The sequence below is a fragment of the Heteronotia binoei genome, chromosome 1, assembly GCF_032191835.1.
Source record: "Heteronotia binoei isolate CCM8104 ecotype False Entrance Well chromosome 1, APGP_CSIRO_Hbin_v1, whole genome shotgun sequence".
Lineage (NCBI taxonomy): Eukaryota > Metazoa > Chordata > Lepidosauria > Squamata > Gekkonidae > Heteronotia > Heteronotia binoei.
Window position 1 is genome coordinate 83,376,516 of NC_083223.1, and position 25,060 is coordinate 83,401,575.

Below are 25,060 nucleotides of genomic sequence, written 5' to 3' on the forward strand. Positions count from 1 at the left end.
GCCTGTATGCAGGAGAATCACGCTGTGGTGATTCTGTTGAACCCTTACAGCCCTGCTTTTGCCAGTCCTCAGCCAGGTTCTGTGCTGCTATGCAAGGTCCACAGCAAGATGCTTGGTGATCAGGTGATTCTGTGAGGTTGCCTGTACCCTGCAGTGGGATTTCCACTTTCAGTCACCTTCTTAGTCAGGCTATGAACTCCCTCTGGCCTGGAGGGGAGGGGGTTAAACCACCCAGTGCCTCCTTTCTTTGGGTTGTTTCTTGCTTTCCAGTTTGAGAAGAGCTTTTTTTTCTGGGAGAATGTGGCGGAATGAATTTCCAGAACCTCTTATTAAAAATGTTTAAAAGTTCATGAGGGACAACTGTATGTTTCTCCTTCATTTCCCTCTTGAAAATTCTGGCACCTCTTTTTCCACTTTAACCCATTCATTTATGTGGGAGTGACTCTTTTATAGATTCCTCCTGCTTTGCCCCCCCCCCCCCCCCCACTTAGTCCACATCCCTCCCACCATTGCCCTCATAGAGTTGGCTGCCAGGTTGAGTTGGGGGAGGCCTCCATCCCTCAATGTTTTCCCTTCCATGGCTTTCCAAGCCCCCATTTGTGCTGACAGCTCACAGTCTTTGTAATGTGTTATAATGAAACTGTGCCGTGACTGAAGATGAACATGGATTTATACCAGTGTTTTGCACATAATACATGTATAAACCTGAGAATCTGCTAGTGGCTTAATACATCTCTGTTGATCTAATTACAGTTTTTGTAATTCAGGAGATTTGTACATTCACTCTGCTGCTCAAATATTATGGAAAGGAAACCTTATTTGCTAAAAAGCAAGTCTCTCTTATAAATGTGCTTCTCTGTTTTCACTGCTGTTTCACCAAGATAATATTTTCTCTTTCCAAATTCCAAAACACATATGTGTATGCGTTCCTGCGGACAGTGGGGTGGGAAAAATACAGAGGTTGAAATGCTCTCAGTGCTTTGGATTAAAGGGCATTATCTGTGAAAGACCTTGTATAACTTGATATTTTTACTGACATACTAAATCTCGAGTCCTCCACTGCCTTCTTCTGATGAGTTAGTGGATTTAATAGCATTCTTGTGACCCATCATGGCCTTTTTGAATCAGCTTGAAAGCACTTTAAGGAGCAACAACAGGAAAAAAGTTTGGAGATGTAAACTGTTAACAAATAATCATGATGTTGCTTAAATTAGGGATCGATGCTGGATTCAGTTTAAATGCCCAAGAAATGGTAATGTGATTTATGTAAGACCATTAACTTGTATTGTGCTTTACATTATGACAAAACAGCCATTTTCTCCAAGTGAACTGATCCCTGTCCCAGGAAGGTGCTTTGGAAGGTGGAGTCTATGCCATTCCCTAAACCCTGCCCTTTTCAGGCTTTGCCCCCAACATCTCCAGGTATTTTCCAACCCAGTACAGGTATCCATATCCACACAGGTGAGTCTTACTGCTGGGCCCAGGGATGTGTCCTGCCCTGTCAGATGGGTTGTTGCCACGTAGCCCATCACACCCTACAGCATTTACCCTCCAAGTTGGGTGGAGCAGAGTGGGACAGAGCAGGAGGGTACAGCCATGGTAGCCTCAGCAACAATGCAGCTTTGAGCTTGGCAGTCTGCCTCAGGGAGGCTCTGTAGGTGAGGCTGGGCAAGGCAGCAGTGACTATCTGGGCCCAGGTGACTTAAATCAGGGTATGTCTGTGGAGAACAAGGGTAGACTAAGACACAGGTAACAGAAAGAGAGCAGAGCTTAACACAAGAACCAGTCGCGGTGCTGGGGCTATAAATGGTTAGGAAGAGGAAAGGGTTGGATGCTGGCTGGAAGGACAAAACACAGGAGCAGAAAGGAAAGGCAAGCCAGCCAGGAGGAAAAAGGGAAAGAAGCAATAACAGCCAGAGAAGAACTACCCGGGGTGGGGGGTGGGGGGCACGTGTTCCTAGGCAAAGAGGCAGACTGCTGTATTGTGGCTCTTCTCCTTTATAATATATTGCTGTTCTTGACTAGGCCCAGGACTTTTTCTGTCCTGGCGCCAACTTGGTGAAACTCTCTGCCAGATGACATCCAGGCCCTGCAGGACCTTATGCAATTCTGCAGGGCTTGTGAGGCAGAGATGATCCTCCAGGCTTTTGATTAAGGACAGCAGCGGCTGGCACCTTTCTTTCCTTTTTTGTCTACCCCCCTTCAGAAATTTTACTCTCTCCCCCTATGTTGTGATAGTTTGGAAAAAGAACTTAACTAGTGGTACGGCACTAGTTTTTAGCGTTTTATTGACTCAACTTATTGAAATGTTGGAATTTTATTGATTTTGCATTGTTTTATCTGTTGTACATCACCTGGAGCCTGGCCTTCGCTGGCCAGGATGGGAAATTAAAATAATAATAATAATAATAATAATAATAATAATAATAATAATAATAATAATAATAATATGTACTTTAAGAGCACTTTTGTTAATACTTTCTATGACCCACAATAGCATAAATTTCTTCTGAGGAATAATCCCATTTGGTCTGAAAAGCAGAAGTGGGGACTCTCCGGCTGGACCCTGATTCTTTATAACCTGATGAGCCCTGGAGACTTCTCTATTGACATGTAAATTGTGCTGCCCTATTATGGCACTGGGCACAGTTCTGTTTAGTCCAGCTGTCCTTGTGTTGTGTGTCATTTGTTGCTTAGTCTCTAAGGCTGGACGATGTTTTGCAAACACATGGCTGTTAAGATTTGCTGCTTCCTGGAGTGTGGCAACACATCTCATGTGAGTACAGTGTTGTAAAAACTTTGGTAGTTGTGAGTTGTACAAATAAAATGCAAAGAGTTCTGGCTAGAAGCATCTAGGAAGACAGTGTTTGCATTCAAATATTTGAAATATGTTACCATTTAAGCCTCAGGAAGAACCGTTAAAAGCCTTAGACAGTAATTGAAGGTTCTTTCCTCTTCAAACAATGAGCCATATTATCTTCTTCAATGGGGAAGTCTGTGTGGCTTTGCAAGAGGATAACTGCCGAAAGAGCCTATCCTTGTATCTGGGGGTTCTTTCCTTTGAATAAAACCATTCAATTATTATGGATTAACAAAAAGCTTTGCTTTGTTATTAAATAATTACGCTAGGTGACTGCGAATTTGTTTTTTAATACCAGCTCATCTGTTCCTTTTTTTTAAAAACAATATGATTGCTAGAAAATTGCTGCTTCTAAAATTTGCTTTTGGAAAATACGTAACACTGAACAGAGAAAGCCAAAATTAAAAAAAAAAAAAAGTACCTGCAACATTATGACCTCATCTAGATTTATTGAGAATCTGTAAACATCTTTAAAAAAAAACCCCAAAAAAACCTTTCTACATTATTTTTGTAATGAACCACGTCAAAGTTTATGCATGCTTAGCTCTTTATTGGCTGGACAAAGAGGACCGATGTTGTCTTTAGTAAGAGTAGAAAGAGAGTGAGTTATCTAAAGGGCAGTAGAGGTAAAATATTCAGTGTTTCCCCCCATGTGATTACTATTTTTTGGCTTATGAGATTTCTATAATTTAAAAAAAACACAGAAGAGATGAAAGGCTAACAAACCTAATGAACAAAGTTTGTTAGATTTTCTGAACAGATCTGCAAGCAGCAAGAAAGTATGGAAAGCTTATTTGATGCTTTTCTAACTTAAAAAATACGAATTTTTGACTGTTCATTTTGATGTTGTGAAGTATAGTAACTTAACAGATGATGAGAATGAGAAAAATGATGCAGTTTCCTCCAGGACTTATTTCAAGTTGAAAAATCAATGAAGCAGAAGGTTGCAGAAAAGATGTTCCAAATGGTAAAAGCAGTACCAGAGCAACACAGTACACAGACAGTCTTGCTTTTCAAAAAAGCGAGTAGTGACTGAACAAATAGGATTTTTTTTTGTACATCAGCCTGGAGCAAATGCATCAGGTACTAAAAACCAGAAAGATAAATAGTGGTCCTGATCTAGAAAAGGGGATTATGGAGCTGCTGAGACTTCTTTGTATGTTATCCTTCTGTTTGTGGGTAGGTGCCACTTGCTTTGTTCTGGGGAGTACCAAAGAGAGAATTTACACTTCACAATTTAAACTCTGGTAAAAGAGTTTAAATGGTGAAAAGTTCAAATGTGCTGGCGTCAATAGTGAGTGGTGCTTACACATATATGGCTGGGTTTCCTTGCATTAGCCATGAAATCAGGATAGGGAGAGAATCGAGAACAGCTGTATAGCTCCCATTGTGCTCATTGTGCAGACAAGAAGGATTTGACCTTTGTTCTTCCCCACAGATCAAATTAATCTGCAGTTATTCTCTGAAGACAGAGGTATTCACAACAGTGTTTATTCGTTTTAGATTAATTATCATGGAATGGAAATTGGCAGGGCTGTCTTTGTAGAAAAAGCCCAGCAGGAACTAATTTGCATATTATGCCACACCTCCTGATGTCACCATTGTTCCACAGCAGGAACTAATTTGCATCTTAGGCTACACCCCCGATGCCAAGTGTTCCTGCTCAAAAAAGCTCTGGAAATTGGAATACCAAATCCAAGATGTTTTCAAATCACTAGCCCAGATCCGACTATACCCTTAAACGACAGTGATGGTACATAATTTGAATAAGGTTGCACAGTTTGTGGCCCAGTATTCTGAACATGCAGTAAAAGTCAATAAGCCTCCTGTTTTGGTTGCCTTCTGGGACTGCAAAACCAGGACCGTTGTCAAGGATCTGGCAGCCAATAATCCATGACTGGTGAGCTATATTCAGTTTGGTGATCAGGTCATATGTTGTGCACATCCTCCATTAAAATGTCCCATGGCTTCTGTTCAATGTGCCAGAGATTTTGAAAAGAACTAGGATTTGGTATTCATTCACCTTTTTTCTATAGGGAGAGAGAATGGGAATGAATGTTTAGCTGTTTCTGTCACTTCCTCCTTCTGGGACACAGCAGGAGAGGGAGCTAAAGTATAGTCCCTACCATTCCTTCTCCAGTTTTGTCAATGCAGATATTTTCTGTAGTCCTGGTGTTTGTGCCTCTCCTTCTCATGTCTCCATTCCTTCATAGCAATTGGTTTTTGTCAGGAGACAAACATGCTATACTTACTTTATCTTGAAAAATAACAAATGTGCATCATGAGCCAAAGCACATTAAGTTCTCTTAGTAAGCAAGGTTTGCATACTTTGCACTAAAGAAATCAAGGGAAGGTGTATAAAGCATGCAAATTTGATAAATTATGCTTCTTTGACCAGTAAAGTACAAATTATTTGTTGCATAGTGTTTTTGTATAATTCTTCTGTTAGTTGTCAGGTGGAAATAGGGAACTATTGCCCTTGACAAATGGAAATCTTATCTAGCACCCTATGAATTCCATAGATTTTACCAAGCACTTTCATAAAAACAACAGCAATTTTCTAGCTCTTATTATTGCAGACAGATGCTTGAAACACATGCTTGTCCTTTAAAGCTGTAGATGGCTTGGGACTGGGACTTAGGGTTGCCAGCCTCCAGGTGGGACCTGGAGATATCCTGCTTTTACAACTGATCTCCATCTGGTAGAGATTAGCTTCCCTGGAGAAAATGGCTGCTTTGGAGGGTAGACTCTATGGCATTGTACCATGCTGAGGCTCCTCCCCTCCCCAAACCCTGCCCTCTCTTGGATCCACCCCCAAAGTCTCCAGGTATTTTCTAACACAGATCTGGTAACCTGAGACTTGGGTATCTGAAAAAAAAAACCAGTCTTCTCCCAGACATTCCTGCCCATGAATTAAGATTACAGGGAGAGGCCCTCCTGACTGTCCCACCAATTAAAGATGCTCATTTGGTGAGTACATGAGGGCCTTTTCCATAGCTTCCCCACAATTATGGCACAGCCTCCCCAGGGAAACGCACCTGGTCCCCTCATTGTTGATCTGCAGGAGGGAGATGAAGACTTTCATTTAGGACTGCATTTGATAACTTTTGTTATTGGCACAACTATTATTCGTTTTATAACTGTTTGTTTTAATTGTGTTTTTATAATGTTTTGTTTATATTGTAAGAAGCCACTTGGAATTTTTCAAGGGAGAAAGGTGGCTAATACATGTAGCTAAATAAATAAATAAAGTTAACATGTGTGCTAGTTCTGCTTTCTGTGCTTTTTCTTGGCATGCTTATAATCAAAGCACATGTATAATCACCTCACTGTAAGTGAAAGTTGCCTATTTGGGTGGAAAGATGGCAAAGTAATGTTTAAAATAAACAAGTGAAAGATTTTATATAGCATAGGTCATACTATTCTGCAGCTGTAGTTGCAAGTTTCTGAATTATAATTTAATCTCCTGAATATATATTTTGGAAGGTATGTTTTCTGCATAAAGTGTCTTTTATACTTGAAGATGTTTTTCATTTCACTAGATTTAATTCAGAAGTTCTTGTCCATGGCATTAATATGGATAATCAAACAGGACTGTCCATGCAGAAGAGAGCAATGAGGATGAGTGCAAGAGGGAAGGCTGAGGGACTTGAGAATGATCAGCCTGGAGAAAAGGAGGACGAGAGGGGCGTGATTGCTCTCTTTAAGTATTTAAAAGACTGTCACTTAGAGCAGTTGTCCCCAACCTTTTTTGCCCCACGGCCCAGTCCCAGGGCCAGCCCACCAACCGCAGCCCCAGAGCTGGCAGGTTGAGGGCACCCCCTTCCCCCCCCCCCCGCAGTACCTCCTCCTCCCCTGTTTCCACCTCCCTCCTTCACCCCCCTCCCCCCCACGCAGCCTTGCAGTCTCCTCCCCCCCCTTTTCTTCTCCCTCCTTCCCCCCCTGTGCAGCCTCACCACCTCTTAAAGCTGCAACTTCACTCCTACTGCTTCAGACCAACACGGCTGCCCACTTGGATCTATCCTCCTCCCCCCGTTTTCCTCTCCCTGTTTTCTCCTCCCTCCTTCGCCCCCCCATGCAGCCTCGCAGCCTCCCCCCCATTTTTACCATTCTAAGGCTGGGGAAGGGGCTGTGAAGCTCCTCCCAGGCCAAACCCCCCCTCCAGGAAGGAGGCAAGGGCAGCTTCCCTTGCCGCTGCTGCAGTGATTTTCCTGGCTGATCAGCTGATCGGCAGGGGGGGGCAGCCTGGGAGGCACTTCACCTCCCCTTCCTCAGCCTTAAAATGGTGAAATGGGGGGAAGGAGGCGCTGTGGGGGGGGCAAGGCTGCGGGGCAGGGCCTGTGAGGCTGCACGGCCCATTGCAAACAGGCCGTGGCCCCTGACTTATTTATTTATTTTTCGCATTTATATCCCGCCCTCCCCGCCGAAGCAGGCTCAGGGCGGCTAACAATAACATTAAATCCACAATAGAACAATAAAACCATAAAGCAATAAAAACAATTACAGTAAGATCAATTAAAATTAACACTTGCTCTTTAAATATTAAACAAATTTTTAAAACAGTTTTGGTGCTAAGTTCCATACCATGATGTTAAGCAGCTCTGTACTTTAGTTGAAGGCCATTCGAAAAAGTGTTGTTTTACAAGCCTTGTGGAATTGGGCAAGGTCCCTCAAGGCTCTAACATCATCAGGGATGGTAGGGATAGGACTTGCAATTATATACTGATACTGGCTAGATATTAGGAATTTTTCTTTTTTACAATAAGGGTAGTTCAGCAGTGGAATCAGTTTCCTCAGGAGGTGGTGAGTTTCCCCTCACTGTCAGTCTTCAAGCAGCAGCTGGATGAACACTTGTCAGGGATGCTTTTAGGCTGATCCTGCATTAGATTAGATGGCCTGTATGGCCACTTCCAACTCTATGACTCCCCTTTGTATGTCTTGTTTTCAGACAATTTTAAATCCTTTCCTATTGTGAACTGTTAGATAAGGGGAATTGCATTGTTAGCTAATGGGAACTGAGGTTTAATGAAGCTTTGATATGCCTTTCCAAGTTTTGGTGGGCCCTGGGTAGCATGTGTGTGTGGCTCCCTGTCTGCCTTCTGCTGCTGCACCCCCTCCCTTGCCTCTCTCCCTAGATGTTTTGCATGCCCTTCCACCCATACATTTGCCCCCACCCTCTCACTCACTTCCTATTCCCGACTAACACATATGAACATATGAAGCTCCCTTATACTGAATGGACCCTCGGTCCATCAAAGTCAATATTGTCTACTCAGACTGGCAGTGGCTTTCCAGGGTCTCAAGCTGAGGTTTTTCATGCCTACTTGCCTGGACTCTTTTTAGTTGGAGATGCCGGGGATTGACCCTGGGACCTTCTGCTTACTCACATGTCCATCATTGATGGTGTCCAGGAGCACTGCTGCCGGGGGTTTCACCACTCTGCATCACTAGATGCCCTTCCTTGGCAGAGTTGGGCCGTGTGTATGGCAGGAAGTGTGGATGGCAAGAGGGTTCACAAGCAAACTAGTGGGCAGCAGAGGAAATGAGCAGCAAGCATCACTGGAAGCTTTGGACATTAGCAGCTGCCTCGCCTCAGGGTATACTGAGGTGCTTTAAACATTTTTGTATCATCATAGTAGTTAAATCTGCTTCTCACTGTTCCAAATATTTTGCATATAACAGTAATATCCTATTTTATATTCATGCTTGTAAAATCTATCAGACTGCTTTTTCTGGACTGACCATCTGAATGCTCAAACCAGGGATGGGGAACCTTTTTTCTGCCAAGGGCCATATGGATATTTATAACATCATTGGTGTGCCATAAAAAATTATCAAAAAACAGTGTTCCGCCAAGGGAGAATGATTCAGGCCAGCAAAATTAATGCAAATAATTGTTTTTCCATTTGAAGTCATGTGAGGAGAGCCTAATCTGGTGCACACACACCCGGCCCACCACCCTATACAAATGCATAGGTCCAGGACTTTTTTGTAGAAAAAGCCCAGCAGGAGCTCAGTAGCATATTAGACCACATCCCCTAATCTGGTGCACACACACCCGGCCCACCACCCTATGCAAATGCATAGGTCCAGGACTTTTTTGTAGAAAAAGCCCAGCAGGAACTCGGTAGCATATTAGACCACATCCCCTAATATTAGCATATTAGGTCACACACTCATTAGCATATTAGGCCATACCATCTGGGATAATCAAGCGCAAACTGAACTGTGACAGTAACTTTTCCAGGCCCTGCAGCAATTCTGGCTGGCCAGCCAGGCCCCAGGGAGGTACATCTGGGCCCTGTGATCCCTGCCTGGCCCTGGGGAGGCTGCTGCACAGCGCAGCTGGACCCCACAATCCTCACTGGCCAGCCAGGCCCCAGAGAGGCTGCCACATGGCTTGGTTCGGCCCAGCAATCCCCAAGGGCCACACCAAGTGACCTCGAGGCCCTCGGGACGGAGGTTCCCCACCCCTGCTCTAAGCATTCTTGGAAGAAGTAGAAAGTCTTTCTTTCCCCTCATGCCATAATTATTATAAAATGTATGGACAACAGGGTGGTTAAATTTAGTTAAATTTAGCCTGGTAATGAAGTAATTCTGCTTGATCAGCAGTTATTTCCTAGGCACTGAGATGCTGACATGCTCGTGTTCAACCAGCCCTCATATATCAGGGAAGAGAGATGAATCCTTTTCATGGTAGAATTTTGGATATGAAAGTTTTGAGACCCCCACATCCCCTTTCTTTTTTTTAAGAAGCTACTTAAGGAATACAGTCAGAGTAGTTAAAACATTGTTGAAAGGATACTTTCATTTTCTAAACATTTCTGAAGCATCATATCAATTGACATGACTTTCACATACACAGCAGTAACTGAATCATTATAGTTCCTGAGAAGAATTTTCACTCCTTTTTTGGAGGGGTGGGGAAGGCACCATAGTCTCTTGCAGTACTGGCTGTTTTTACACTGGTAGTTTGCAACTCTCTATCACCACATTGGAAACTCACCTTTTACATTACCTAACATTCTCACAGCTGTTTTGCATCGTTGCTGCCCAAAGCATCTATTTGTTTCAGTGAGATGAGTTTCCAAGCTGCTGCTGCAACGTTTTTCTCCACACTAGTTTTGATCTGGTCTTTTCTCCACAGGCGTTTCAAACTTGTATTGTAGAGGTTTTCATGCATTTTAGAAGACTCCTCCAAAAGCCACCACAGGGTGCAATAATTTGCATGAGAACTGACAGCACTTGAAATTTTTGCATATCATCGCTTGCCTCATCTAGTAATTTAAATTTGTATTGTTTTTGCGGTGTTGACACAATTTCCAAGCAATCCTATACATTTAACTGATTTGTTGAGGCTGGGTGAGTGGGCGTCAACATGGCAGATGAGGTTCAATGTGTCCAAGTGCAAAGTAATGCACATTGGGGCCAAAAATCCCAGCTACAAATACAAGTTGATGGGGTGTGAACTGGCAAAGACTGACCAAGAGAGAGATCTTGGGGTCGTGGTAGATAACTCACTGAAAATGTCAAGACAGTGTGCGATTGCAATAAAAAAGGCAAACGCCATGCTGGGAATTATTGGGAAGGGAATAGAAAACAAATCAGCCCGTATCAGAATGCCCCTGTATAAATCGATGGTGCGGTCTCATTTGGAGTACTGTGTGCAATTCTGGTCACCGCACCTCAAAAAGGATATTATAGCATTGGAAAAAGTGCAGAAAAGGGCAACTAGAATGATTAAAGGTTTGGAACACTTTCCCTATGAAGAAAGGTTAAAATGCTTGGGGCTCTTTAGCTTGGAGAAACGTCAACTGCGGAGTGACATGATAGAGGTTTACAAGGTTATGCATGGGATGGAGAAAGTAGAGAAAGAAGTCCTTTTCTCCCTTTCTCATAATACAAGAACTCGTGGGCATTCAATGATATTGCTGAGCAGTCGGGTTAAAACGGATAAAAGGAGGTACTTCTTCACCCAAAGGGTGATTAACATGTGGAATTCACTGCCACAGGTGGTGGTGGCGCCTACAAGCATAGCCAGCTTCAAGAGGGGGTTAGATAAATGACTTCGGGGGTAGGAAAATGCCGAGCTGAGCTGCTTCTCATAAAGGGAGCAGGCTGGAACTTCTGTTCGGGGTAGTGGAAGGCAAATTAATGCCTACTGTCTACTTTTCTCAGTCAGAGATTAGTTCAAGATATGCACAAAAAACTTTGAGGAGATTTACCTTTGCTAAAAGGGAGTCCCAGGGGGGGCTCCTTTGAGGGGTCTCCGGAGAAGAGTTGCATTTTCATCATCTGCAGAAGTTTCCAGAGTCATTTATTTGACATAAGCTCGACAGAATCCTAACCTTCTTGGACATTACTAAACATCTAACGCTACACAAGACCGGTGTGGATAAGGATAACTTGCTGAAAAGGTACAGATTACTATCTTTCATTCCGGGACTATTTAAAGTTAAACAGAATAAATTCAAAAGGTGGGAAATGGAAATCTAGAAAGCTTGGAAGAAGAAGGGATGAAGAGGTGAAATTTGGACTTTTTAAATTTAAAGGACAGTGCTAATTTTTTTTAAATTTAAAGGACAGTGTTTGGTCTACTTGCGGTTTTTGAAAAAAAAGCACCATTGTCACAGACCTGCAACATACACAGCCAACACAGGAAGTACTTCAAGTAACGTGAAATTTCTCTACCAGCGAAAACGGGATTTGGTGGCAAGTAAAGCAGGAAGCATTAGATGAAAAGCCTACTCTAGGACTATAATACCATAGAAAAACATCGGCGGCTATTGCAAGGAGGTCAAAATTAAAATAATATTTTTAAGGTGTTCGGGACATTAATAATTGTTGGAAACAATTGAGGTGGTGATGAAAAGATAAATACTATTGGACACTATTGGTAATAATAGATTTTAGAAGCTTTTAAAGGAAAAAAGAAATTTTTTTAAAGGGAAGTAGAAAGCCGTGACCACCATTTTGAAAGAATTAAAAACTTTAAAAATTAATATCTCAGCCTAGGCGGCTCTGAGGACGGCAAAATTAGGCTTGTTGGGAAAAGCAAGCTCTAAACTTTTGAATCTGATAGTCAAATTTTAAATTGGTTAGAGTAAAATTTTCAGTGTTTTTAAATGTCAGAGCATAAGCAAACCGTACAAGGGCTACTTCTCTGGAGAAAATGCAGGAACAATTAGAGGCAATGGAGGTTAGAATGAAGAAAGGTATGAAAGAGATGATAACTGCCTCTAAGAAAAAAATTATAGAAGAGATTTAAAAAGATATTGAGGATCTCAGAAATGAGACTGAGGAAACATCTAAGAAAGTGCAGGAGGTAGAAGGGAGAATGAAAGTACATGATTCCAGCTTGTTGAAAATACAAGAAAAAGTGGCAATCCATGACTGCAAATTGGTGGAGACTCAGATTTATTTATTTTATTTATTATTTATTACTTTACATTTATATCCCGCCCTCTCCGCGAGCGGACTCAGGGCGGCTCACATCATAAAAACAATCAATTCAATAAAACATATAAAACCATAATTTACTTATCAATTTAAAACTATTAGCACTGTCTCAGTCCAATCTAGGTGGTATTGCCTTCTGCCTATGCTCGCCAGCATTCTGTGGGATGTCCGGTGGCAGCCCATTTTCAATCCACCACAAAAGCCTGTTTAAACAGTTTGGTCTTACAGGTCCTGCGGAACGCCGACAAATCCCGCAGGGCCCTTATAGCTTCTGGGAGGGTGTTCCAGCGTTCTGGTGCTGCCACCAAGAAAGCCCTAGATCTTGTTATGCATAGCTTGGCTTCTTTTGGGCCAGGGGCAGACAGCAGATTTTTTGTCCCTGATTGCAGTGCTCTCTGGGGAATATATGGGGAAAGGCGGTCCCGTAGATAGGCAGGTCCCTGACCATATAGGGCTTTAAAGGTTAATACCAACACCTTGAAGCGAACTCGGAACACAACAGGCAACCAGTGCAGCTCTCTCAGCACTGGCTGAATGTGCTCCCGTCGTGGTAGCCCCATTAACAGCCGTGCTGCAGCGTTCTGCACTAGTTGTAGTCTCCGGGTTAGCGTCAGGGGTAGCCGCATGTAGGTGACCGTAGCATGGATTACCGTCGCTAAGTCGTTGCGCTCCAGGTAAGGGGCCAGCTGCAGCGCTTGCCGAAGATGGAAAAAGGCGGCTCTAACAGTGGCTGCCACCTGAGCCTCCATTGTAAGGGAGGACTCAAGGAGCACGCCTAAGCTCTTGACCTTGGGGACCGGTATTAGTGGCACCCCGTCAAGGGCCGGCAGCTGGATCTCTCTCCCCGGACCGCCCCGACCCAGGTAGAGAACCTCCGTCTTCGTCGGATTCAACTTCAGCCGACTCAGTCTGAGCCAAGAGGCCACGGCTTGTAATGCCAGGTCTAGATTTTCCAGAGTACAGTCAGACTGGCCACCCATCAATAGGTAGAGCTGGGTGTCATCCGCATATTGATGGCAACCCAGTCCATACCTCCTGACAATCTGGGCAAGGGGGCGCATATAGATATTAAATAGCATCGGGGATAGGACCGCTCCCTGCGGCACCCCACAACTAAGAGAGTGCCTCTGGGATGCTTCCTCCCCTATCACCACCCTTTGTCCCCGATCTTGGAGAAAGGAAATCAGCCACTGCAAGGCAGATCCCTGAATCCCCACTTCGGTAAGGCGGCTAGTCAGTAGCTGATGGTCAACCGTATCAAAAGCGGCTGACAGGTCTAATAACAACAGCACTGCAGAGCCGCCCTGATCCAGATGTCGCATAAGATCGTCCATGAGAGCGACCAGAACTGTCTCCGTCCCGTGACCTGGCCTGAATGGATCCAGTGCGGAAGTGTCCTCCAGAAATCCCTGCAGCTGAGTCGCCACCGCCCGCTCTATGACCTTACCCAGAAAGGGAAGGTTTGACACTGGCCGATAGTTTGGCAATGTGGCCGGGTCTGCTGATGGTTTTTTTAAGAGGGGACGGACCACTGCCTCTTTAAGAGGTGTGGGAAAGATCCCTTCAATCAGGGACCTGTTGATAATGTCCTGTAGTGGTTCAAGTAGCCATGTTTGGCTAGCTTTTATAAGCCAAGACGGGCACGGATCTAACCTACAGGTCGTAGGGCGTACAGCTGCAAGGATCTTGTCGACTTCCTCCAGACTGAGTGGACTGAAGGAGTCCAGAATTGAACCAGAAGACGTGCTCGGTGCCCCAAGTTCATCTCTCTCGGCTTGGCTTCGCGAACGAAGATTTAAGAAGGGTGCAATAGTCCACGTCTACTGCAGGCTCGCTGGTGGCTGACAAGACCAATGCGGGACAGGCAGGTCCGGCCACAGTGGCTGCAGGGAAAAGTCTGATTTAGGGTTGGTGCTGTAGCAGTGCGATTCTTCCTCAATCTCCTTTTGTCCTCAAGACCAGCTAAGCGTGCGTTCTCAAAAGAAGAGACAGCCTGGTGGATGGTGTGCCTCCATGCTTTGCGATCTGAGGCTAGGTCAGAGCACTGGTGATGGTTGATGCGACAGGTGCCAAGGGATTTCTTCAAGGAGTCCTTGTACCTCTTCTTTGGTGCCCCTCTATTTCGATGGCCGGTGGAGAGTTCGCCATACAGGGCAATCTTGGGAAGGCGGTGGTTTTCCATCCTAGAAATCTGCCCTGCCCAGCGCAGCTGCATCTTCAACAGCAGTGCCTCGATGCTGGTAACCTCCGCCCGCTTGAGAACTTCAGTGTTGGTCACAAAGTCACTCCAGTGGATGTTGAGGATGGTGCGAAGGCAGCGCTGATGAAAGCGCTCAAGGAGTCGCAGGTGATGACAGTATAAAACCCACGATTCGGAGCCGTAGATGAGGGTTGTCATCACAACTGCTTTGTAAACACTGACCTTTTTTCAGATGCTTGTTGCTCCACACTCTTTTGTGCAGTCGGCCAAATGCACGGTTTGCCTTTGCCAGCCTGTTGTCGATTTCCTTGTCGATCTTAGCATCTGAGGAGATGATGCACCCCAGGTAGCTGAACTGCTGGACTGTCTTCAGAACTGATTCACCCACAGTGATGCAGGGAGGGTGATAATCTTCCTGGGGTGCAGGCTGGTGGAGAACTTCTGTCTTCTTCAGACTAACTTCTAGGCCGAATAGCTTGGCAGCCTCTGCAAAGCAGGACGTCATATGCTGCAGAGCTGATACCGAGTGGGAGACGAGTGCAGCATCATCAGCAAACAGTAGCTCTCGGATGAGTTTTTCCATTGTCTTGGAGTGGGCCTTTAATCGCCTCAGGTTGAACAGGCTGCCATCGGTGCGATAGCGGATGTAGACACCATTGTCATCATCTAGATCTACTGCGGCTCTTTGAAGCATCATGCTAAAGAAGATCGTAAAGAGAGTTGGCGCGAGCACGCAGCCTTGCTTTACACCTGTGCCTATTGGGAAGGTCTCCGAGAGGTCGTTGCAGTGTCTGACTTGGCCTCGTTGGTCTTTGTGTAGCTGGATGATCATGCTGAGGAACCTTGGGGGACATCCTAAACGTTCTAAGATTTGCCACAGGCCTTTCCTGCTAACGGTATCGAAAGCCTTGGTAAGGTCGACAAAAGTCACATACAGAGCCTTGTTTTGTTCCCTGCATTTCTCTTGGAGCTGCCTAAGAACAAATACCATGTCGGTGGTGCTCCTGTTAGCTCTGAAGCTGCACTGGCTCTCTGGGAGGAGTTCTTCTGCAATGGCGGGCACCAGTCTGTTCAGGAGTATTCTGGCAAGGATTTTGCCTGCGATGGAGAGCAGGGTTATCCCCCGGTAGTTGGAGCAGTCTGACTTTTCCCCTTTGTTCTTGTATAGGGTGACGATGATTGCATCGTGAAAGTCCTGTGGTAATTTGCCTTGTTCCCAGCAGGTGACAAGTACTTTGTGAAGTGAGCTATGTAGTACTGTGCCCCCATGCTTCCAGATCTCTGGTGGAATTCCATCAACTCCTGCTGCCTTGCCACTTTTCAGTTGCTTGATGGCTTTAACAGTCTCTTCTAGAGTGGGGATCTCATCCAACTCTGTTTTCACTGGTTGAAGTGGGGTGAGGTGAATTGCTGAATCTTGAACTATGCGGTTGGCACTGAAGAGAACCTGAAAATACTCCGACCACCGGTTCAATATGGATGCCTTGTCTGTGAGGAGCACTTGGCCGTCTGCACTACGCAAGGGACTCTGAATCTGATATGATGGACCATATACTGCCTTCAGGGCTTCGTAGAACCCTCTTAAATCACCAGTGTCTGCACACAGCTGGGTTCTCTCTGCAAGCTTGGTCCACCACTCGTTCTGAATGTCTCGAAGCTTGCACTGGAGGTTGCTACATACAGCGCGAAAGGTTGCTTTTTTCGCAGGACAGGAGGGCTGAGCAAGATGTGCTTGGTAGGCAGATCTCTTTTTCGCCAGTAAATCTTGGATCTCTTGATTGTTCTCATCAAACCAGTCCTTGTTCTTCCTTGTGGAGAACCCGAGGACTTCTTCAGAGATCTGCAGGATGGTAGTTTTTGGGTGTTCCCAGAGTGCTTCTGGAGAAGGGTCTGTGGGGCAACTGGGGTCCTCATTTCTTGACTGGAGTTTTGCCTGGAAGGCAGCTTTAACTTCGGCTGACTGGAGACTGCCAACCTGAAACTTCCTCCGAGAGATACCTCCTCTCCTGGGTGTGGGTTTAAAGTGAAGACGGAGATTGCAGCGTACAAGATGATGATCCGTATGACATTCTGCACTGGGCATTACTTGGGTGTGTAAGACATCTCGAAGGTCTCTCTGGCGCACCAGAATGTAGTCGATAAGGTGCCAGTGCTTGGACCGTGGGTGCATCCAGGTTGTCTTCAGACTGTTCTTCTGCTGGAAGATAGTGTTGGTGATGGTGAGCTGGTGCTCCATGCAGAATTCTAGCAGGAGGCGCCCGTTGTCATTGCAGTTGCCAATGCCGTGTTTGCCAAGTACTCCTTTCCAGGCTTCCGAGTCTTTACCTACTCTGGCATTGAAGTCGCCAAGGATGATCACCTTGTCCTCTGTAGGGGTCTTCCGTACGAGGTTGTGTAGATCAGCATAGAACTTGTTCTTTTCTGCAGGATCTGCTTGAAGGGTTGGGGCATACACACTGAAGAGTGTGGCATGCTGCTTGTTTTGAAGTGGGAGGCGCATGGACATGATGCGATCTGAGTGACCTGTTGGCAGGTTTTCGAGTTTGGAGGCAATGGAGTTCCTGACCATGAAGCCAACGCCAGAAAGGTGGCTTTCAGCCTTTGACTTACCTGACCAGTAGAGGGTATAGCCAGCACCGTGTTCTTGAAGACTACCTTCCTCAGGGAAACAGACCTCACTGAGAGCTGCTATGTCGATATTCAACCTGAGAAGTTCGTGGGCAACTAGAGCAGAGCGTCGTTCAGGGCGACCACTGTCTACTGTGTCAAGCATGGTTCTGATGTTCCAACACGCAAGCTTTAGTCTTTGCACACTTTGTGAGGCAGGTGCATGCCTTTTCTTTGTTGTTATTTTTTGACCGCAAGTAAGGATGCCCGTTGACCGCGGCTAGCCAACTGGGGTGGAGGAGACGAGCTTTGTTTAGGCCACCTTTTCTAGGCCCTTCTCCGTGTGGAGCAAGCAGTGCTGTCCCTAGATAAGGCTGCTTGGTCGTTCAGGGTGCTGCCGAAAAATGCTTTCGTCTCCGGTTTAGCATCAGGCGACCAATACCCTGAACCGCCTGCATGCAGGATCGGGACTGCGGCTTCCAGTGGCACCTTCCACCTGCCGTTTCGCCCCTTGCCCATCGCTGCAGGACTTGATGCGTTGTGGGTTGTGTATGTGGATATGCCCTTCAGGCCTGCGCAGAGGAATTTTTTAGGTGAAGCGCAGTGTGCGCGGTACTGGCTCCACCCTTTCACCTGGGGGTCATCTGCCATGGCCCAGTAAGCCGGGACGCCGGCAGCGAGTCCTCCAGGTGGTAGGTGTTACATTAACGAGCTCTATCTGCCCGGGTTTGATGTTAGAGTTTTCCTTCTCTTAGGCTGGCAAGGTTGGTGGGCCCAGCCTGCCCATCCGGTTATACCGCCGGACAATTCGGTCGCACCATGACGTAGCAAACTCTGTGAAAAACGGGGGGGACCAGCGAGAAGGTGTTGCTACGGATGCAGTAATGCAGGAGAGGCCATTGCAGTGACCATCTGCCAGGCATAGCCAGACAGTGACCACGCGGCATTCACTACACCGGGAGAGGAGAGGCTATGTATTGCACATACACTTTCCCGGGGGGGGGGGGGTAGGATACCCAGAGGGAGCCCACCCCCCCACCCTGCCAAGTTAATCTACTGTATTAATTATGGCGGGTAGGTCGTGTCGGAGTGACGAGACCTTATCTGCGAAATAGCTCGCAAAAGCCTCACAGCCTATTTCCAATTCTCTATTATTTTGTTTGCCCTGCGGCAATTCTGTCAATGACCGAATTATACTAAACAATTGTGCTGGGCGCGAGGTCGCAGATGCGATTCTGGATGCAAAGTGTTCCTTCTTTGCAGTCCGAATAGCCATCTCATAGGCCCTCATAAATGACCTATATGATGTTCTCGTAGCTTCGTCACGAGCATGGCGCCATTGTCTCTCTAGTCGTCTTAATTGTCGTTTCATCGATCGCAGCTCCGGGGTATACCACGGAGCGGATCATGATCGAGGATGAAGAGGACGTCTGGGAGCGATTTCGTCGATGGCCTTGGAGAGCCGGTTGTTCCAGGTCTCCACTAGTTCATCCAACGAGTCGCCGTTGGGTCCAAGGGTCCTGCATAGCCATCTGAAGCCGCAGTGGGTCCATCTGACTACGCGGGCAAGCCAAAATCTGCTCACCGCCTAAACGGGGCAGGGGTGGCATGTCCACACGGGCCTTCAGGACGTGGTGGTCAGACCATGGCACTGCCTCAGCAGATATCTGACCCACTGTTACTCCCGCTGCAAAGATCAGGTCTAGTGTGTGCCCAGCCTGGTGCGTGGGTTCTGTTACATATTGGGAAAGTCCCAGTGCTGCCATGGAAAGCACTAGGTCCGTCGCCCGAGTGGAAGCTGTGTCCTCGGCATGGACGTTGAAGTCACCCAAGACTATAAGTCGAGGGTGCTCCAATGCCCAGCCTGTTACAGCCTCCATCAAGGACGGCAGGGCACTGGCTGGTGCGTTAGGTGGACGGTACACCAGCCAGATTGCCAAACTTTCCCCAACGTCCCACTCCAGGCGTCTGAGAGGAGTACCTGAAAAGGAAGAAAGTGACTTGAAAGAATATATAATAAAAATAATTGCAGAATTTTTGGAGGAAGATCCCGAAGAGACTAAAAATATGTATGTCTATATGTATAGAGTAAATTCATTCTATGCAAAAAATAATAATCTACCAAGAGATGTGGTCATAAGATGACAAAGGAAATGGTGGGAAAGATCATGAACAAAAATTTTGAAAAGACATTGATAGTAGGAGGTAGTAGAGTAAGAATCATGAAGGAGTTACCAAGGCAAGTGATAAATGATAGAAGAACATACAAAAAACTGACAGAGAAATTACGGGAAAATCAAATGAGGTATAGATGGATAATACCTGAAGGTTTGAGCTTTGAACTTCAGAGAAAAAGAATTACAATTACATATGAACAGGAACTGCGTAGATTTTATGAAGAACATAAAGAATTGTATCATGATGGATTACAAATTATTATCTTGGAATGTAAATGGACTAAATTCACCACAAAAAAGAAGAGCAACATTTCATTGGATTAAAAAGCAAAATTGTAATATAGTTTGTTTACAAGAAGTACATAAAAAACAGAAGGATTATACATTTTTATGGAATAAATAATTGGGATTAGAATTTTATTCCCTGGCTGAGCAGAAGAAAGAGGGAGTGATTTTTTATGTTAAACTGGAATTGGATCCGAAATTAGTACTTAAAGATAAAAATGGATGATTTGTAGCAGTAGAAATAAATTTGAATGCGAAAAAAACATTGTTATTGGGATTGTATGCTCCAAACGGAGTGAAGGATGTATTTTTTAAGGATGTTACACAATAACTTGATGAATTGACATATGATCAAGTTTTGATAATGGGGGACTTTAATGGAACAATTCAGAATGCATTGGATAGATCTGGACAAAAAAATAATAATAAAGAAGGAAAATTGCCAAAATCTTTTTTTGAATTGATTAAACAAGAAAATCTGGAAGATATATGGAGGAAATTTAATCCTGAAGTACGGGACTATACCTTTTTTTCAGCAAGACATAATTCTTTTTCTAGAATTGACATGTTGTGGGGCACTAAAGATTTGGGCCTTATAACAAAGAAAATTGATATTTTACCTAAAATAGGAGCTGATCATAACCCAATAATGTGGATTACAAATTCATTGAAAAAATCAAGAAGATGGAGATTAAATGAAGATTTACTACAGAATAAAGAAATAGTGACATCTCTAGAAAACGAAACCAAAGCTTTCTTCCAAATAAACGACAGAGAAGATATTGAATTTCAGATGGTGTGGGATGCCTATAAAGCAGTAATGAGAGGAATATTGATAACATTGAACAATAAGGATAAGAAGAAAAAATATAAACAGATGTTGGATATTCAAAATGAAATAAAGAAAAAAGAAGGTGAATTAAGGAAAAGGCCAGGGAAAAAGAAAATTATGAGGGAGATTACAATATTGCAAACACAAATGAGACATTTCTTAAATAAAGAACTGGAATGGAATTTGAAAAAATTACAACAAAAGTCTTTTGAGGGAGCAAATAAATGTGAAAAGTACCTGGCCTGGCAATTGAAAAAAAAGAGAGAAAGTAAAACTATTAGTAAGATTGTGGCTGATGGAAGAGAGATGGTGGACCAAGAAGGAATAAAAAGATATATTTTTTAAATATTATGCTAAACTGTTTAAGGGTGTTAAAATAAATAAAGAAAAGATGGAACTGTATTTACAAAATATTAAAATAGCACCCTTAACAAAAAATATGAAAAAAGTTTTGAATGCGCCAATTGAAAGAATAGAGATTGAAGCTGCGATCAATGCAATGAAAATGGCTGAATGCAATGGGCTGAAACTGAACCCAAGCAAAGACAGAGGTCCTTTGTCTAGGGCGCGGTGGTCCGGAGGGAGGGATCTCCCTTTCAGCTTTTGACGGTGCGTCACTGATACCAGTGCGCAGGGTCAGGAGCTTGGGAGTGCTACTGGAGTCTTCCTTGACAATGGAGGCCCAGATAGCAGCCACTGCCAAATCTGCCTTTTTCCACCTTAGGCGGGCAATGCAGTTGGCTCCCTTCCTGGAGCGCAATGACCTGGCAACAGTGATCCATGCAACGGTCACCTCGAGGCTAGATTACTGTAATGCCCTCTACATGGGGCTGCCCCTGTGCCGAACCCGGAAACTGCAGCTAGTGCAGAATGCAGCAGCCAGACTGCTATTGGGCCTACCTCGGTGGGAACATGTGCGGGCTGGGCTGCGGGAGCTGCATTGGCTGCCAGTTGTTTACCGAGTTCATTACAAGGTGCTGGTTATTACCTTTAAAGCCCTATATGGCCGAGGACCTGTTTACCTTAGGGACCGCCTCTCTCCATATGTTCCCCAGAGAGCACTGCGATCCAGCTCACAAAACCTTCTGGAAGTACCTGGGCCAAAGGAGGCCAAACTAAAAATAACTAGAGAACAGGCCTTCTCTATAAAAGCACCCCAATGGTGGAACCAGCTGCCGGAAGAGGTGTGGGCCCTACGGGACATTAGCCAATTCCGTAGGGCATGCAAAACCGCCCTCTTCCGGCTACCCTTCCAAGATGGAACCTGAAATAAACACCACGCCATCACTAACATCAATATAACTGAGATAGCAATGAGATGAGATTATTTTAGATTGATTTTAGACTTTTTATATTATGCAAAAACTTAATGGTAAATTTAAATGGTATAGAAATGTATAATTGTTTTATTGTTCAACATGGCTTTTGCCACACCCTGTAAGCCGCCCTGAGCCTGCCCTGGCGGGGAGGGCGGGGTATAAATAAAATTTTATTATTATTATTATTATTAAAATTGGAAAGGCACCTGGGCCAGATGGATATACAGCTAAGTTCTTTAAAACCTTTAAAGAGGAATTAATACCGAAACTCCAAAAATTGACGAACATGATAAGATTAAAAGGTAAAATACCAAATACATGGAAGGAAGCAGTGATTTCGTTAATTCCAAAAGTAGATAGAGATGTCACGAATGTAAAAAATTATAGACCGATTTCATTATTGAATAATGACTATAAAATATACATAAGAATACTGGCAGAATGACTTAAGCAATATTTGATAAACTTTATAAAGGAAGATCAAGTGGGGTTTCTCCCCAAAAGACAGATAAGAGACAATATCAGGACTGTTGTAAATATTGTAGAATATTATGAAAGACATCCAGAAAAGGAAGTAGCATTATTCTTTGTGGATGCAGAGAAAGCATTTGATAATCTAAACTGGGACTTTATGTTTGCAGTTATGGAGAAAATGGAGTTGGGAGAAGACTTTATAAGGATGATAAAAACAACATATACTGAACAACGTGCAAGGCTATGTATAAATGCAGACCTTACAGAAGATATGATAATTAGTAAAGGTACAAGACAAGGGTGTCCGCTCTCTCCATTATTGTTTATAATGACACTTGAAATTTCGCTGATGCAAATTCAAGAAGACAAAGAAATAGAAGGATTAAAAATAAAAGGATTTACTTATAAATATAGAGCATTTGCAGATGATATAATGTTTATAAATGAAAATCCCACTCAAGTAACACCCTTGCTGTTAGCTAAAATACAAGAATATGGAGAACTGGTGGAATTTTATATAAATAAAGAAAAATCAAAAAAATTATGTAAGAATATGCAAGTAAGTAAACAAAAGGAGTTACAAAAGCTAACGGGTTGTGAAGTTACCTCGAAGGTAAAATATTTGAGTGTGGAGATAACAATGAAGTATATTGATTTGTTTAGAAATAATTATGAGAAGCTATGGTGTAAAATGGATGAAGACATGATAAAATGGAATAAACTTAATTTGTCATTGCTGGGAAGAATAGCTGCAATTAAAATGAACATTTTACCAAGAATAATGTATTTATTTCAAACTATTCTGATTGTGATGGACAGCAAACAGATGGCAGAGGAAGATCTCAGAATTTGTGTGGGCTGGGAAGAAACCAAGGATCAAAATGAAAATTTTAACAGATGCAAAAGAAAGAGGAGGATTCCAATTACCAGATTTAAAACTATATCATGAAGCAGTCTGCTTAGTGTGGATAAAAGAATGGATGATGCTACTAAACAGAAAACTTTTGGCATTGGAAGGTCATGGAAATAAATTCGGCTGGCACACTTATATGTACTATGGAAAAAAAAGATGGATGGTTTTTTCTTTCACCATTATATAAGAAATAATTTGTTGAATACGTGGATGAAATATAAGAAATATGGTGATGAGAGAAAACCGTTATGGATAGTGCCAGCAGAAGTGATAAAAATAACGGCTGAAGTGGGTGAAGAAAAGTGGTTGTCATATAATCAGCTATTAAAACAAGGCGGCAAAATAGAGCTGAAAACTGCGAAAGAGTTGAATAATAAATGGTTTCAAATGCAACAAATAAAGAGTTTGGTGGGAAAAGACATTAAAACTGAAGGAATACGAAAAGAACAAACAGAAATGGAAATAGTTCTGCTTGGAGATAATGAAAAATTAATTTCAAAACTGTATAAACTGCTTTTGACATGGTCGACAGAAGATGAAGTAGTGAAATCTCAAATGATTAAGTGGGCAATAAATGTAAATAAAGAAATACAGATGGAAACTTGGGAATATCTTTGGAAGAATTCTATAAAGCTTTCAACATGTCATAGTATTAAAGAGAACTGTTTTAAAATGATGTATAGATGGTATATAACTCCTAAAAAGTTGGCAAAGATGCCAGATAGATGTTGGAAGTGTAAAAAACATAAAGGTTCTTTTTACCATATGTGGTGGACTTGTGAAAGAGCAAAAAAGTATTGGCAGATAATTCAACAAGAAATATCTAGGATCTTGGGATATGAAATCAAGAAAGTTGCAGAGACTTTTCTGTTGGGATTATATATGGAAAAATTTCCAAAAGAAGATAGAACTATAATTTGGTACTTGCACTCAGCTGCTAGGACATGTATGCGCAGTTGTGGAAGCAAGAAAGAATACCAGAGAAATGGGATTGGATTATAAAAGTTATAACATGGAGTGAAATGGACAAATTGACAAGAATGTTAAGAGACTATGATCTAGAGACTTTTAAGTTGGAGTGGAAGAAGCTTAGAAGTTATATAGAAAAATAGTGGAAAATAAAAGGACATTGGACAATTTTTGATAATGATTAAGTCTTAAAAGAAAGAAAAATAGAATTTTTTGTTTTATTAGTTAAGGGTACCTTTAAATATTAGTATTTTAAGTATACAACACTGGTGGGGGTCAAGTAATGGGGGGAGGAGGGGTTAGAAAAGAAATATATGGGATAGATAAAAAGAAGTAATTAATAATGCAAGAATTGATTGTTACCATATGTTAATATAATAAAATTGTTTTAAATAAAGAGGGGGTTAGATTAAAATATGGAGCAGAAGTGCATCAGTGGCTATTAGCCACAGTGTGTGTGTATAATTTTTTTGGCCACTGTGTGACACACAGAGTGTTGGGCTGGATGGGCCATTGGCCTGATACAACATGGCTTCTCTTATGTTCTTATGTTAACTAAGTATTGGTATTCCGTCTGCCTTCTGATCAGAGACACCCCCCCCCCAAAAAAAAAATTGAAACGCTTAAATGTAAAAGGAAAATAATTAAAGCGGAACAATGACAGGCGATTTGAAGTCTCTAAAACTCTGGATCAAACTGAATGTAAAAACACCCAACGTCAGGACAATGTATTACAGTCACGAATTATGAGGATTTGTAATGAGCTGGGATCACAGGACCAATTAGGGGTTCTGTCGTTTTATTCCCCATCCTGCTGCCCAACAGTTTTCCTTCCTCAGTTTGTCTTCGGTGGGTACTGGAAACTCCCAGGGTTGTTGTTGATGTTTTTAAATCTTACAGGATTTTGGTTTTCTCTCTTCAATCCTTGCTGCCAGAACACATCAAGATGTCATGGTTGTAATGAC

At 43.4% G+C, this 25,060-nt stretch overlaps 1 protein-coding gene across 2 annotated transcripts in view; it reads left to right on the forward strand.

The window, feature by feature from the left end:
- Positions 1 to 25,060, forward strand: part of ANKRD6 (ankyrin repeat domain 6) — a 113,331-nt gene that overhangs the window by 15,815 nt on the left and 72,456 nt on the right. The window contains exon 1 of one of the 2 annotated variants that reach the window (XM_060237129.1): positions 2,661 to 2,776. The exons of the other annotated variant lie outside the window; for it this stretch is intronic. The gene's annotated coding sequence lies outside the window, so the exon portion shown is untranslated. Of the gene's footprint in view, positions 1 to 2,660; positions 2,777 to 25,060 lie in introns of those variants that run through there. 2 annotated transcript variants of the gene reach the window in all.